This window comes from Triturus cristatus, chromosome 7 (assembly GCF_964204655.1).
Source record: "Triturus cristatus chromosome 7, aTriCri1.1, whole genome shotgun sequence".
Taxonomy (NCBI): Eukaryota; Metazoa; Chordata; class Amphibia; order Caudata; family Salamandridae; genus Triturus; species Triturus cristatus.
The window spans coordinates 1,622,640,281-1,622,654,293 of NC_140590.1; the positions used below are offsets into that span (position 1 = coordinate 1,622,640,281).

General features: G+C 45.4%; 1 protein-coding gene across 3 annotated transcripts in view; it reads right to left on the bottom strand.

The window, feature by feature from the left end:
- The window catches only part of SDCBP2 (syndecan binding protein 2), a 63,716-nt gene extending 50,251 nt beyond the window's left edge, over nt 1-13,465 (bottom strand). The window contains exon 1 of one of the 3 annotated variants that reach the window (XR_014966872.1): nt 13,192-13,329. The gene's annotated coding sequence lies outside the window, so the exon portion shown is untranslated. Of the gene's footprint in view, nt 1-12,072; nt 12,233-13,191 lie in introns of those variants that run through there. The other 2 variants (XM_085619575.1, XM_085619577.1) reach the window with 2 other exon arrangements.
- Between the last annotated feature and the right edge of the window lie 548 nt (nt 13,466-14,013).

The following is a 14,013-nucleotide window of genomic DNA, read 5'->3' on the forward strand; positions in this document are numbered from 1 at the left end:
AGCATGTGTTTGGAGGGGTAGCTGGTTACTAAGAGCGAAAGTGGAGAGTTACTGCATCGTAATGCAGTATTTTTTTTTTAAGTGGTGAGTTTTCCAATTGGAGCATTGGTGAGGCAGTCCTGTTGGATACGGATGACATTCTAACCTGGGTGCATACTTTTAGAAAGCTGCTGCCTTTTGTTGTTTATATAGCGCTAACTCGACCAGAAGGTGTTGGGGCGCTTTACATGGGCACCAGTTACATAACACAAGGACACATTCATTTTTGGTAGCTAAGGGGAGATAAAGTGATTGACTCCGATAGTAAAATCTTCAAATACCCAAGAGGGAATACTAAGGGACAGCGATGACAAATAAACTGTTTTTACAGAGACTCGTGTGGAGTGCCATCCATGGGCACTGCCCCCTCCCACAAACATACACATTCCGGCCAGTAAGGGAGCTTGTTTTAGACCCAGTCCTTTGATCCCTAGCCTACCTCTTCCTGCCAGGTCCATCCTGTGACCTCCACACGCAGTCAGGCAGTCTGCTTGTGCGTCCACCTAACACACGGGAGGACAGAAGTGGCCCGCACGCCCACTGTCTCAAAGAGCCAGGGCCCCAAGCACAGATTTGATGCTTTCCTGGGTAGCTGACACGGTATGACTAAGGTGCTCACAGGTCACCGATGCTCTGAGTGTCACGCTGGGCCCCGGGTAAGGTTCAGGGCACGGCGCAGCGCGTCTCTCTGAAAGGGCTGGCGGGGCGGGCTGAATGGCGGGGGCGATGTGGCCCCGGACACCTCCTGCAGCCGGTCGAAGCCACAGATGCTGAGGGTGCCGTAGAGCACCTTCATCATGCCGTGCATGCCCGGTTGGTCGTGCAGCGGGATACACAGCTACCCCCGCTCTGCAGCGGGAAGACGCCCATGCTGACTCTCTCCTCGCAGATGTGCATGTAGGTGACAGGCGGGCTGGGTGGAGCGGCTGGCGGTGCACTGCCCTTGCAGCTCCGCTGCGTGATCTGCAGGTACTCGTCCCGCAACTTGTTCACCAGGTTCTTGAGCTGGTTCAGGTTGTCCCTACTCCCCATCGGGGCCGCGGCTGTGGCGCCAGGGAAGGTGAGCCAGGCTTGATGTGCGATCTGCTGGATGAGGGAGTCCATGTTATCCCGTGGCATCTTCCTTGTCTCCCTACGAATCGGCGCTGACCTGAACTTCTGTGGCCTCGCGAGCTGGTCGCCGCGGTCAAGCTAACACATTGCAGGCACAGCCTGAACCCCGCAACCTTCAATCCTTACCGGATCCATTCATGTTAATGGCAAACTCCTTCAACCGGAACTCTGTGAGCTTTGTAGTACAGGGGCGTGAAGTTGAGCCTGCAACAGCCGCATTGCCCCGCTGCACTTTCAAAGTGAAAGTGGGCATGCACGCCCAATAAAAGCATTTTGCCAATCACGAGCCAGCCTTTGAGTATAAACACAACCCTCCTATGTCACACCTGCAACACGCATTCCAGGAAACACAATAAAACAACCTCCTCGACCCTCCTCCCGAAAAGCATTACGCGCGTGTGTTGGTACCTGATGAGTCTTTAAGATGGTACGTTGACATACAAGACTGCCCACCTCCTGTACTTAGACTACCAGAAGAACACAACCACTGTCCAAAGGCAAGAGGGCGTGGTGTGATAAGGAGGATCTCCACATTGAGATTCCGAGCTTCAAGAAAGAGCAAACCATAAAACAATGCTTCCAGGGATGTACCTTAGTCTGTTTCGCAAGCACACACCAGAGCTGTGCCTAGCAACATCCCTCATCACCGCCAGGAAAAAGATTCAATACTTTTTGTTCTCCAAATGGTACCTGAGCTAAAGATCGTAGTACCTCATCTGTCAAGATTAGTCCTGCCAAAAGGTCTTCCAGTGCTCATACCAAGCACTCTTTATCCAAATATCGCCACTTGGGCTGACAAATGATGAGAACGTCAGGACCAAAGTTCACATTTCCTTGAGCACCTCAGTGGTACCTGAAAATCTGCCTTTGGTTTCTATGCCTACAGCTCATAGTGCTCGGATCAGGTGCTTCTTATCAATTCACAGCCATCCGGGCTGCCAACTGAGTAGTACATGAGCCTCATGACCATGTGCAACCGTTGATGTCTATCCACGCGTAAATTCAGTGATCACCCCAGGCCACATGTGAGACCAACCCTCGTCTTCTAATGAACAAATGCGCACAGTTGATCAGGGCACAGTTCTGATGGAGTTCACATAAACACAGCCCTCTTCCTTCTTTGGAAGATTACACTTGACATGCTTTCATGAGTCTGAATACATAAATAGCATCTCACTGTGCCTCCAAAAATTAGATTCTGGCCCTAAGTGAGAACCAAACGCTCACTGCTATGGCGAGCCTCCAAGGACAACTCATAACCCCATTAACTTTCAGCCCATTCAAAGTCAATCCACTTAAACGTGTATATCCATACTGCAGTACTGAGCACTCCATCCTGCAGGTGTCGAGCATAGGCCCACAAGAGCCTGATCTATTCCAGGCTTTCTCGATATCCACACAAGATATATTTGCAAACAATCTGATAGAAACACGTTTCAAACTCTATGGTTATCATGAGAATATTGCATGGTTCCAGCCCCCCTAGATCTACTCTGGCCACCTCTCCAATTCCATTATGTATTAGGTATTATATGCCATGAAATGCCAATTATGGGCAACATATGCAACCTAACCCACTTCACCAGTGGCGCTCAGCACACGCACAACCTGGACACCATCAGACTAGAGACAAGTGAAAGAAGGCAAAACAACTATGCAACAGACCTTCTCCATCTATGTGCCCTGGGTCTGGTAGGCAGTATCCTTAAATTCATGAAGAAGCTGAAGGCACACCTCTTTAAAGGACACTACATCTTGATGCATGAAATAGTCCACTTCCTTCCCAGAACCCTCACTGCCTGCCTTGAATCATTCTTGGATTGCATCTCAGCCTTCGACCCTGTACAATGCTAGGGCGCCTTTCAGCCAGGCTTGCACTATACAAATACAGAATACATACATACATGCCAACAAGGTCCGCTTGCAATACCGGTTTAATGTGTGTATTAGATTATGCTTGCCATGCACCACTGCCCTTGTAGCAAATGCAACCTACGAGCACAGATTTGGATGTCCATTGTATTCATACATGCAATAATGTTTATAAATACTGTTCAAAACTACAAAGCAACTACTGCTTACATTGGGAGGGCACTTTTCCACCATATAACACTATAACATTAATAAATATGTACAAATATCTTTATCTCCTTCAAGCAGCAATGCAATGGTGCAGGACTCGCATGTAATCAAGATCTTAAGACCTGGTCAGTTAAATCTGCAATGAAAGCCACAGCTATTTTGCTAAAGCTGTGGAAGTCCAAATTTGAAATTAGATCTTGGTGACCTCTGATCACCAGCATGTTACCCATTATAAAGTAACAGCCTTACAGAGAAAGTTCCTGCTCCTATGGACTGGCCATTGTGTGGAGCTTGCAAGAGCCTTGGTCTGGACCATTGCAATACTGTTTACGCGAGGCTTCCAAAGAAGTTCAGCAAATGTCTGAAACGACTAAACCGTCTGAAACGACTAAACCAGGCGGCCACAATATACTCGGTCCTACAGGCCCATCTACACATAAAACCAACTGTTCAATCACTTCATTGGCTCCCAACAAATGTGAGGATTGACTAGGTTCTCTGCAATGTCCAAAAGGTTCACTAATGGGGGACTATGCAGATGGGTACAATAATAAATCATTCTTTTCATGGATTAGTAGAGTAAGTTGTAGCTAAGGTGTGCAGTAGCCGCTTTGTGTGTGGTAACTCACGCATTCCAGCTTGCGGTGATCTGATGGCATGTTGGATAATAAAGGTGTTTCCCAAGGTGGACTGGCTAGTAGATAAACCAAAGAGAACTCAACATACTGTCCAATAGAGATTACAGAGAGAACTCAGATTGGCCATTTACAGAAGCCAGAGCAAATTCAACGAAGTGGCCATATTGGAAACCAGAGAGAACTCAACAACACACTTACCACTTAGGAAAACCAGAAGAGAACTCAAAAGACTGACCAATAGGGGAAACCGGAGCGAACTCAACAGACTGTCCATTTAGTAAAACCAAACAACTTAAAATGCCCACCCAATGCCAATGAAATGACTGGGTGGCACACGACTTTCCCTGCCAGAGGCACTCTGCCACCACACACCCGGAGAGAAAGAGATGCAACTAGTTTTGGCCCAGCCATGCTGGCCTTTCAGAAGCACAGGCTTCTTGAATACTTGCCTAATTCAGCAAAAGAGAATCCTAGTGTCAGAATTTGCAGACATAGTTGGTAGAAAGGAAATGTAAGTGTCCGTCTAGAGTCCTCAGAGTATGTCCATCTAGTTTGCCAGAAATAATAGGACAGCCCGTGCCTGGTTTGGGAGGGCGGCTATTCTCTAGTACAACCCCATACACTCCAGCCATCCTCATGTGGGTTAAATTCAGATGCATAGTTTACTTATAACAATAATTTGATGATTTATAGAGTAGATACTGATAATACTACAAAGTACACGAACACAATTAGTCAAATGTCCCTGTTTAATGTGCACCATAGCGGGCAGTAGTAATGCCTGCAATACAACTCCCTCTCCTATCGCCAGACCCACCAGAGAACCAGGACACGGAGCAACATGGAGTCATAGCTCCCCTCTGATGCTCATGCACAGATGTGATGGACCCTAGTGAGAGCGTGAGGAGCTTGCACTAGTGAGCAGAGGGAGAAAGAGGAGCTCATGGTGGCACAGCGAGGAGCTCGCATTAGTGGCGTTGAGGAGCTTGCACTAGTGCACACAGTAAGGAACTCACACCGGTAACATAGTGAGGACCATTCGCGATTGTGAAGTCGCAGGAGATTACATCCATGGTACAATGAGGATCTCACACGCACACAGTGTGAGGCGCTTACACTGATGGCATGAAAGAGCTGTTGCTGGTAGGTGGTGTGGGGAACTCTTGCTAGTGCATAGTGAAGAGCTCCCGCTGATGAGCTATGTCAGCAGCTGGATCTGGTGGACAGAGTGAGAGGCCGGCACTGGTGGGTAGTGTGTGCAGCTACCAGTGAAGAGCAGCAGTGTGAGGAGGGGCTGGCACCGGTGGCCTGTGTGAAAAGCCAGCACTGGTGGCAGTGTTAGAGACCCTCACGGGCAAGAAAGTTACAGGCAAACAATGGCACTGGCAAGCACTTTTAACAATTGCACATCTTGATATTTCCCACACGTACCATCATTTCAGAGTGTGACTGCACATATTTTGTGAAAAACAGGAAACGTAGAAGTTACTTCTATTTTTCAAGGTCCACCTCCCCTCTTGTGCCCAGGATGTAACAATAATAATCGTTAAATGTGACAATGCAGAACAGAAAACACTGTCAAGCTCTGCCAGTAATAGCACTTCACGATTAAGAAAAAGAACAAACATTGGCCTCGTTTCACATCTCCAGGCTGGATTCTGTGGGCTGCGAGGGTCACACTGCCGGCCTGAGATTCGTCTACAGTGAGCCCTCTGTTTGGATGAGGGAGGCGCTCGCTGGGTGGACAGGTACTCTGTTATTTTCGGATGCCAGGCGTTTCTTTGGGCTTCTGCTGTGCCTATGACTTCTGCTGGAAAAATGCGGATTTCACCACCATTTAGGAGATGTTTCTAAAAATGTACAAGAAGTTTCCAGTGGCTACCTTGGGCGAGGCGGCACAGCCAACCAGAAAGCTGCTTTAATGTGGCAAGTCTGTGCATGCAAACAATGCTTCACTTGTGTCACTTTACAGACCTACCAGAAATACAGACTAAATATGTATATTCTCCTAACTCTCCCTAGTTCCCCTAAAATCCCATACATTTCAACATACCCTTCTCCACCCACTTCCAACTAATTGCTGGTCCTCTTGTACCTCCCATTCATATCACCACACCGACCTACTTACCCTTTCAAGCCAAACCGGACATTTTAATCCATCCTTTCCTATTGCGGACCTACAAATCTTTCATTCCTTTCCTACATCTACGGGTTCTCCTAAACCCTGCAGACCTACTGGTCCTCCTTCATTTCTTGGACCTTCAGATCGCCCCTTAATACTCAGCCTACACCTCATGCCACTGACCTTCTCTTCCTGGTAAGCAATCCGAGACCTACTGGATAATCTTTTCCAACCTTGGACCTACTGGTTCTATCTACATCCTCTGCAAGACCTACTTGCTTCCTTACAAGAACTACTGTTCCCACTTCCTCTCCCAGACCTACTGAGCCCCTTACACTTATGGGACTCCCTGATCCCCTTTCCTCTCTTGGACCTTCTAGTTCAGCTTTGATTTTGTATGTCTACTGTCTCTCATAAATCTCCCCAGCTCCTATAAATCCCTAACACTTAGATCTATCAGCCCCTGCTTCCTTTCAACGTATCGGTCGTCCCTCATTAACTAGCCTACCGGTCACTCTCAAGCGTAACACTCATGACACTAATGTTTTAGCCCACCAACTGATCAATAATTTCCAGTCTTGGACCTACTAGCCCTCCATCCTCTGCTAAAAATAACCTACCCTCTTCAACTTAAGAGACCTACCTGCTTCCTCCTTTAGACCCAACAACCCTCTTCCACTTTTAGGACCAACTGCTCATATTTTCACTTCCGGACCTTAAAGTCCTCTTTTGAATTTCTATTATCTACTCTCCTCCGAATCCCTCCAGACTCAACAATGCTCTTTCACTTTCAGGACCTACATAGCCACTTCTGTCTTCCTAATTCTATTGTTCATCCTAACCCCTGTGGTCCTTTCAGTTCTCCAGAGCATACAAGCTCTGCATCCTCCTAACACCCTTGGCCTAGTTGGTCCTCTTTGAAACAAGGCCAGTCTCCCTGTACAGCCTTACTATTACCAAAAAAACCATTGCTAAGTGTTGTTCATCGCAATGTTAACTGGAAGCGTATGAAGTCAAGAACAAGTAAGGTTTGGTTTTATTGTTGACATTTTAGAGACGGCTAAAAAGTTATACAATTCTTGAGCCTGAACTGTTGTATGATTGGCTCAAGAAAGACTGCTCCACCAGCTCACTCATAAATGCCCTACCTTTCTCCTACCAGAGTGGAAGCTTTTCCTTTAATCTGCCTTGATAAATACCCACATTTCTCAATCTAGGGTGTACAGTCCTACATGGGCAATCTTGATTTGTGTTTTTAAGTTATAGGGGCCCTTGGAGAAACAACTCAAACTAACAATAAAGGTCCTTAAACTCTACTTCTTCAACTGAAATGGCTGACCGACTACTCTAGAGCCAAAATAATTTATAATTGAGAAAAAAAGCAACAAGACTTATATTGACACAAGAAAAAAAGCCAGAGAAATAATGGTGGAGAATTTGTCTTTGCCACATTGGAGTAGGAAAAACAACAAAATTGCGGTGTTGTGCAGGTGGGATGATGCTGCAGGTGAGAAATGTAAAATAGGACAAGTCCCACCAACGCAAGGGCTGGGCCATGATCAGCCGCCATGGGCAATGGTACCAATCAGGGTACATGTAGTTTATATACTACACCAAGTCACCCCGCTTCTCTGTGTGGGGGAAGAGGTTTACCATTTCACCCCACTGAACCTCCAAATAGCTGTTCTCTGTTCATAGCAGTTACTAAATTGCCCCAAATTCTTTCAACAAATATGGTGCCACAGAGCAAGCTACACTAATTCCCAAGAAAATGAACAAGCTTTGAGAAAGTCCATAGGTCTGGCTTACATTTTGGACCTTGGGAAAACATTTTAAAAAGCCTGCTGCAATATAAAAAAAAACCAATTGTTTTCTTCATGCCATGCATCTATAAGATAATTATTTTAATGTGATAATTTAAAGTACTTTGGGGAGGGTAAAACAGTTCTTCATACATTGCAATGCAAGCACTAAATAGAAGGTGAAATTATATACCAAACAGCATGATGTGAGAGAAATATTTGTATCTGGGCGGAGACAACCCCCATACTAAATATTGGTAATATTAGGTTCATACTAAGGATTGGTAACAATAGATCAAGCTGCACTATCAAGCCAGACCCACAAAAATGGAACACTCTCCCTGCAGGAGGCTGATTAGTTGACTGCATCCAAGGAACATGTCACTGGCCGAGCACCACTTTCACCAGAAAAAGCATAAGAGACACAGAGGAGAGAGTGCTGGTCACTAGTTGAGCAAAACAAAAAAACACCGGGCGCAGTGTATGTGATCTATGAACCACATCTCAACTCTAGACTATAAATCATTACAATTCACAACAGGAAATACACTCATTATTGCGAAAATCATGTGAATTAATTTAAAATTTATTTTTTAATATTCTTATTTATTTTTTTTTATACAAAAATAGATTTTTTATATATATATATATATATATATATATATATAAATAAAACTGATGTAAGCACTATCTAAATAGTGTTTCTAAACACATTAATTCTATTCCTATAGACCCAAGGCATAAATGTACACATCTGATAATGTCATAATCTTCAATTCATGTTGATATACATAATATTTGTTGGAATACATCACATTTTCTTAATTATACATTCTCTGTATTAGAGCAGGGGCAGTGGATACTAGACAATCAAGTATTGACAACTTATTAACAAACAAATACTAGACATTCAGAAATGGCGGTTTGTTGACACAACGTGTTTCGGCTAGGCCTTCGTCAGGAACCTGCTCATAGTGGTATACTCTTGAGCTTCTAGATGTAACTGTCCTCAAGTGGATATGGTTGCAGAGGACCTCTATCTGGGCTCTGAATTAACTTATCAAAAAGTCTTCTTTTCTGTATAGTTGTAGTCACAGATGGGTAGATGCTGCTGGCTATGCTTCTCTATACAATGCTGTTCAAGGGGATGGGACCGGCTGAGAGTACTTACTGTGCTATTTCTGACTTCTCAGTTTTCAATATGTAGTATTTCTTCTCTGTAGGATCCATTAATTCAAAAATAGATATACCGTTTAGAATGATAAGAAGACAGTGGGCCAGCTGGCACTTGGTCTAGACACTGATTCTAAATTGGCGCTCCTTGGTAGTATGTCCACATGCGTATGTACATTTGGACTGGGAAGCGGCTCCGTGATCCACGTGGCCGCTGAGACTCAGGCAGTCCTGGGGCGCTGAGAGGTTCACTTGAACGGATCACTTTCGCCGCCAGAGCCTCTGCTGAACTCCTGGTTTTGCTCACGGTACGACCCGGGTGGCTCTCGGCGCGGAGGAGGGCCAAAACATAGTGGTAGTCAAACTATAGCAATGACTCTGTTCTCAGAAAAGATGGCCACTGGACTGCTGGCAAGATATTCAGCAACGTCCTTTAATAATGATGCATGATCTGGAACACTTTCGTATAGTGTCCCATAGGTAGAGAACTCATGTTTGAAGAGAAAATGTCCCAAAGAGACTCAGATTTCTAATTTGGTAAAGCAAAACGCTTATGCTGATGTTTTTAGTTCCAATATCATGTGACTGTAATTTGCTCCGAGTCAAACAACTCTTAACTTGTAGGGTTCAAACGACATTCTCCTACAGACGATGCTGAAATGACTCCGATCAATATTGTGTGCGAAGATACGTGGACCACCAATTCCCCAGCTGGGTAGATCCACCAGCTCACTCACTTTGCATCCTTGTTTGAAGGCTTTAGTCAGGGGAATATTACAAGGTAAAAGTCCTTGAACAGTATACGTTCAATGTAGACCCATAGCTTACGAACCGTGACCCCAGTGAGACGATCCTCTCTATTCGCCCAGCACCATCAAGTGCTGGGCGAATCATTCTTGATGGTGCCGGGCGAATAGAGAGGATCGTCTCACTGGGGTCACGGTTCGTAAGCTATGGGTCTACACTGACTGTATACTGTTCAAGGACTTTTACCTTGTAATGTTCCCCTGACTAAAGCCTTCAAACAAGGATGCAAAGCGCCTACGGCCGTTACTGTATCAACGGACCCTTTTAAGAGTACGAAAAAACCATACAAAAAAAAGAGAACAGTGTTCCCCCATCTGTAGGTCCCAATACCGTAGGGATACAGAATAAAGATTAAATGATCGGTTGAGAGGAAGAAACACTAACCCGACTAAGCGGATAACTGATGAGCCATGAAGAAGTCCTTCCACAGGACAAAACGTGTTGGCTACTTTGAAGAAAAGAAAATAAAGTTTAAAGAATAAAACAACTGTATCAGATATTTTATTTGGTGGAATTGACCTCTTGTCCTTAATGAGTGCGGATCAAATTATTAATGTAAATGTCTGTTGTGGAAAGCTTTTTTCTACATCATAGGAAACTAAAAGGGTCTTGTTTCCTTTGATCAGCGCACCATATGTAACAATATTCCCACAGTATAAATAACTGCGGCATTATACCTTAGATCCTTTTTTGTAAATCAGTAACTCTAACTTACGTTTGGCATCTTGCTTGCATAACATTTGCTTTTACGTGGCTGCTGACATCACCATTGCGTGAAGTGTTGTAAACATATTGCTTCAAGATATTTGCCCATTTACGCAACACAGCTGAATTTTGCGTTGCACAGTGTGCATTTTACAAATTCTACCCGTAAGGGCCCGATCACAAAGGTAAACTTACACTTTATATAAATGTACTATCTTTTTGATATTCACAAACCACAAGTTTAATTTTACTAACAGCAAATTTTAAGATCGGCTTATCTTTATTACACGGTTCAACTGGTTATCAATCATACAAAAGGATAAAAGAGTATTAAGGTTATAAAACAGAGATAGCCTTACAATGAGGAGAGAGAGAATGGGGATATATTATGCCACCTTAAAATTAGGACAATATCAACTGAAAATCCTTCACCGGGTTCACTTTGACGCCAAACTGCTCTTCCGACTGGGTAGACGTCCTGACCTCCTTTGCTTACGACATTGCAATCAGACTGGCACCTTCTTTCATATCTTAACAAAAACCACCAGAGCACATCATGTGTGAGTTACTCTCATCCTTTGTGCAATCTGCACTCTTCAATAAATGTTCTTGTATTATAGAGTTCCTCAATCAATAAGGATCATGTAGTGTAGGTCAGTCAGATTTTATTCCTTTATATGACATAGTGTTCCACAGCCAACGCACGTTTCGCCCTATCAGGGCTTCCTCATATCTTATGGGACTGCCCACAAACAAAGCATTACTGGAAGAACGTCACAAATCAAATGGAAAGGACCTGCGGCAAATCCTTAACGTCTTCGCCCCAGCTCTGTCATCTCAATATATGGGATGCTACAGACCTTTCCTAGGCGGAGCAGACGTGGGCGTCAATGGGCTGGGCCATAGCGAAACGCAATATCACACAAAAGTGGGGAGTGGGCACGGTCCCGAACCTGCGTGATTGGGCTAGGGACATATCTAGGGCAATGATTGCTGAGAAGGCCGTGTTCAAAAATAGAGCGTGCCCCAGGAAATGGGACCACAAATGGGGAAAATTGAATAAATACAGAGGAGATATCTGTATCTCTCCTTCTATAGCGCTAAAACGTGAGACACTCTTATATTAGCTCAACTGGCGGACAATGATGAGCTTCCACCCACACATTCCTAAAGTTGGTGTATCTGTGTGACCTACATTGCTTTGTATTCTATTGATGTCTATAGATCTCCTGCTTAATGATTAGTCGCCAGGAAGATTGGACAACACCCTGATTCAACGAATGTGACAAACCTTGGGATCACTGTCATTCTATTCTAATGTATGTGGATACAAGTATAATGGGCCCGGTTATTGCTCTGACACAGCTATATACCGAATTTGCTTTGTTGCTAAATAAAAACTGTTTATTAAAAAAAAAGTGAGGACAATATTGGGGCTACAGCAAGTAAAAATAGGCAAGAACATCATGGCACAACTGGCCACCTTAAAAGGTGGACCCAGAATGAGACAGGGTTGATTCCCGCCCAGTGCAATAATAGGCACCCGTCTAAAACGCTGTTAAAAAAGGAGGCGTTTCTGAACACAGCCTACCTCATAAGGAGAGGGCAGTATCAGCGACACAGGTCAGAACAAAATCAAGGATACACCAGGTGTCCGACACGGGAGCATCGGTCTCCCTCGCTCGAACCCCGCTGTGAGTGACGTAGAAACCCCGGGCTCCTTCCTTGATGTCATCTGGGTGGCAGTCACTAAGCCACACACACGGTATAGCTCCAGGTCTCCTTGGTTACTGCCCCCCCCCCCTCCGGTGACGTAGAAGCCCCGAGTTCCATCGGTGACGTCAGTGCGTCACACGCCGACTTGGGCTTGGAGAGGGCAGGAATTTCCCCGCCACCGCTTGTGCAAGGGAAGCACAACATTGCCTCACACCTCCAAAGTATCACCTAAGTAAGAGGTGCGCGTCACTTGGCGGCTGCTTCCTGTTACTCCATCTCACTCCGAGATGCCCCTCGTAAAACGGTGTTATGTTGTCCCTGGACTCGGCTTTCGTTACAAGGTTGTTTGTAAAGACTGTAACGCTCCCCTGTTATGTTTGTATCTGAAACATTAAAGACAATAAACCTTTAAAGTGATCTCCGTATCAGAAACATTACAGACCACCCTATATAAAGGGCAGGACATCAAAAGCGTTACAAACCACTGTACAAACGTTTCAGGATATCCGAAGCACTCCAGACTACCCATTATTACAACGGACAGGATATACGAGGCATTACAGATTACTCTATAAAACGGGCAGACTGTTGGAGGTGTTACAGCCCCCCAATCAAAGTGGTACAGAGAAACAAGCCTGGCAAAGAATCAGAGGCGACACAGACACCCCCCCCCCCCCAGCCCTTCCCATAACATGGCAGATAATTCGAGGTATTACAGGACACCCTAGGCACAGAAGAGAGTATCTTGGCAATCGCAGAACATCCTATTAACGGGAAGACTTTACAGGCGAGCCTAAAATGAAGTCCGAGACTCGATATGCAACACATCCCGAACAGCCCTGCTGATGCCAGAGAGAGGAAGGCAGTGCAGGAGACGGAGGGGGTGGGGGTGCGCACAGCATGAGGGCGGGCTGGAACAGGCAGGAAGGGCAGACTTCCCAAGGTCTCTTGACACGACGTAAAAGAGGGGTTTTGGGGACAGGGCTCCTCTTACCTGTCCAGTTATTCACGGGTTCCTGCTCCTGTCCGTCGGTCGCTCCTGCTTCTCCACCAGGAAGTGCTCAGCCTTTTATCAGAGCACAGGAGTTCTCGTTTCTTAGTCCGAGGGCGGTGTCAGCTGGTCACAGTCACAAGGGGAGGATGAGGTCACAGCTCAGGGAAGTCGGGGCGGGGATAGAGAGAGAGTGCGGGAGGGGAGAGAGTGATGTGTGTAGCAATGTAGGGGGAAAACCGAAAAGTGCGAAGAGAGAGTGAGCGTATCAAGGGGAGGAGAATAAAAGTCGAGGAGGTGAGGGTTGCAAGGGGAGAGGGGGTGTCATCTCGAGATAAAGCTCAAGACTTCTGCCCGCCTCCTTTGCTCTTCGCTGTTCACCGCTCCACCTTGCATGGGTTACATTGGACTCTATTAGAAACCAGCATTGTTGGTGTGGTTTCACCTGAATAAATGTGGTGAAAACGGATTTCAACACAGTCAATTAAGAGAAACAAAATAAAATAATGAGGAGGACAAATAACAACTTCAGTCTGTGAGACTCAAGGTTCAAGGGTAGGGGATGTGGCTTAACGAACAGAGCGGCCGACTATGAATCTGGGGAAACAAGTTCGAGTCTGGCGGGAGGCTCGTCCTGTGAATCTGTGCAAATCACTTAATCTCAAATCACTTAATCTCCATGTGCCTAAAAATTAACGTGTCCACCTATAATGCAACTGCTGCTCACGTAAAGCGCTCTGATACCCCCAGGTCGAGTTCGCCGCATATAAAACTACAAAAACAAAAAACAAGGCTATGACATCACCACTATTGACTTCGACATCG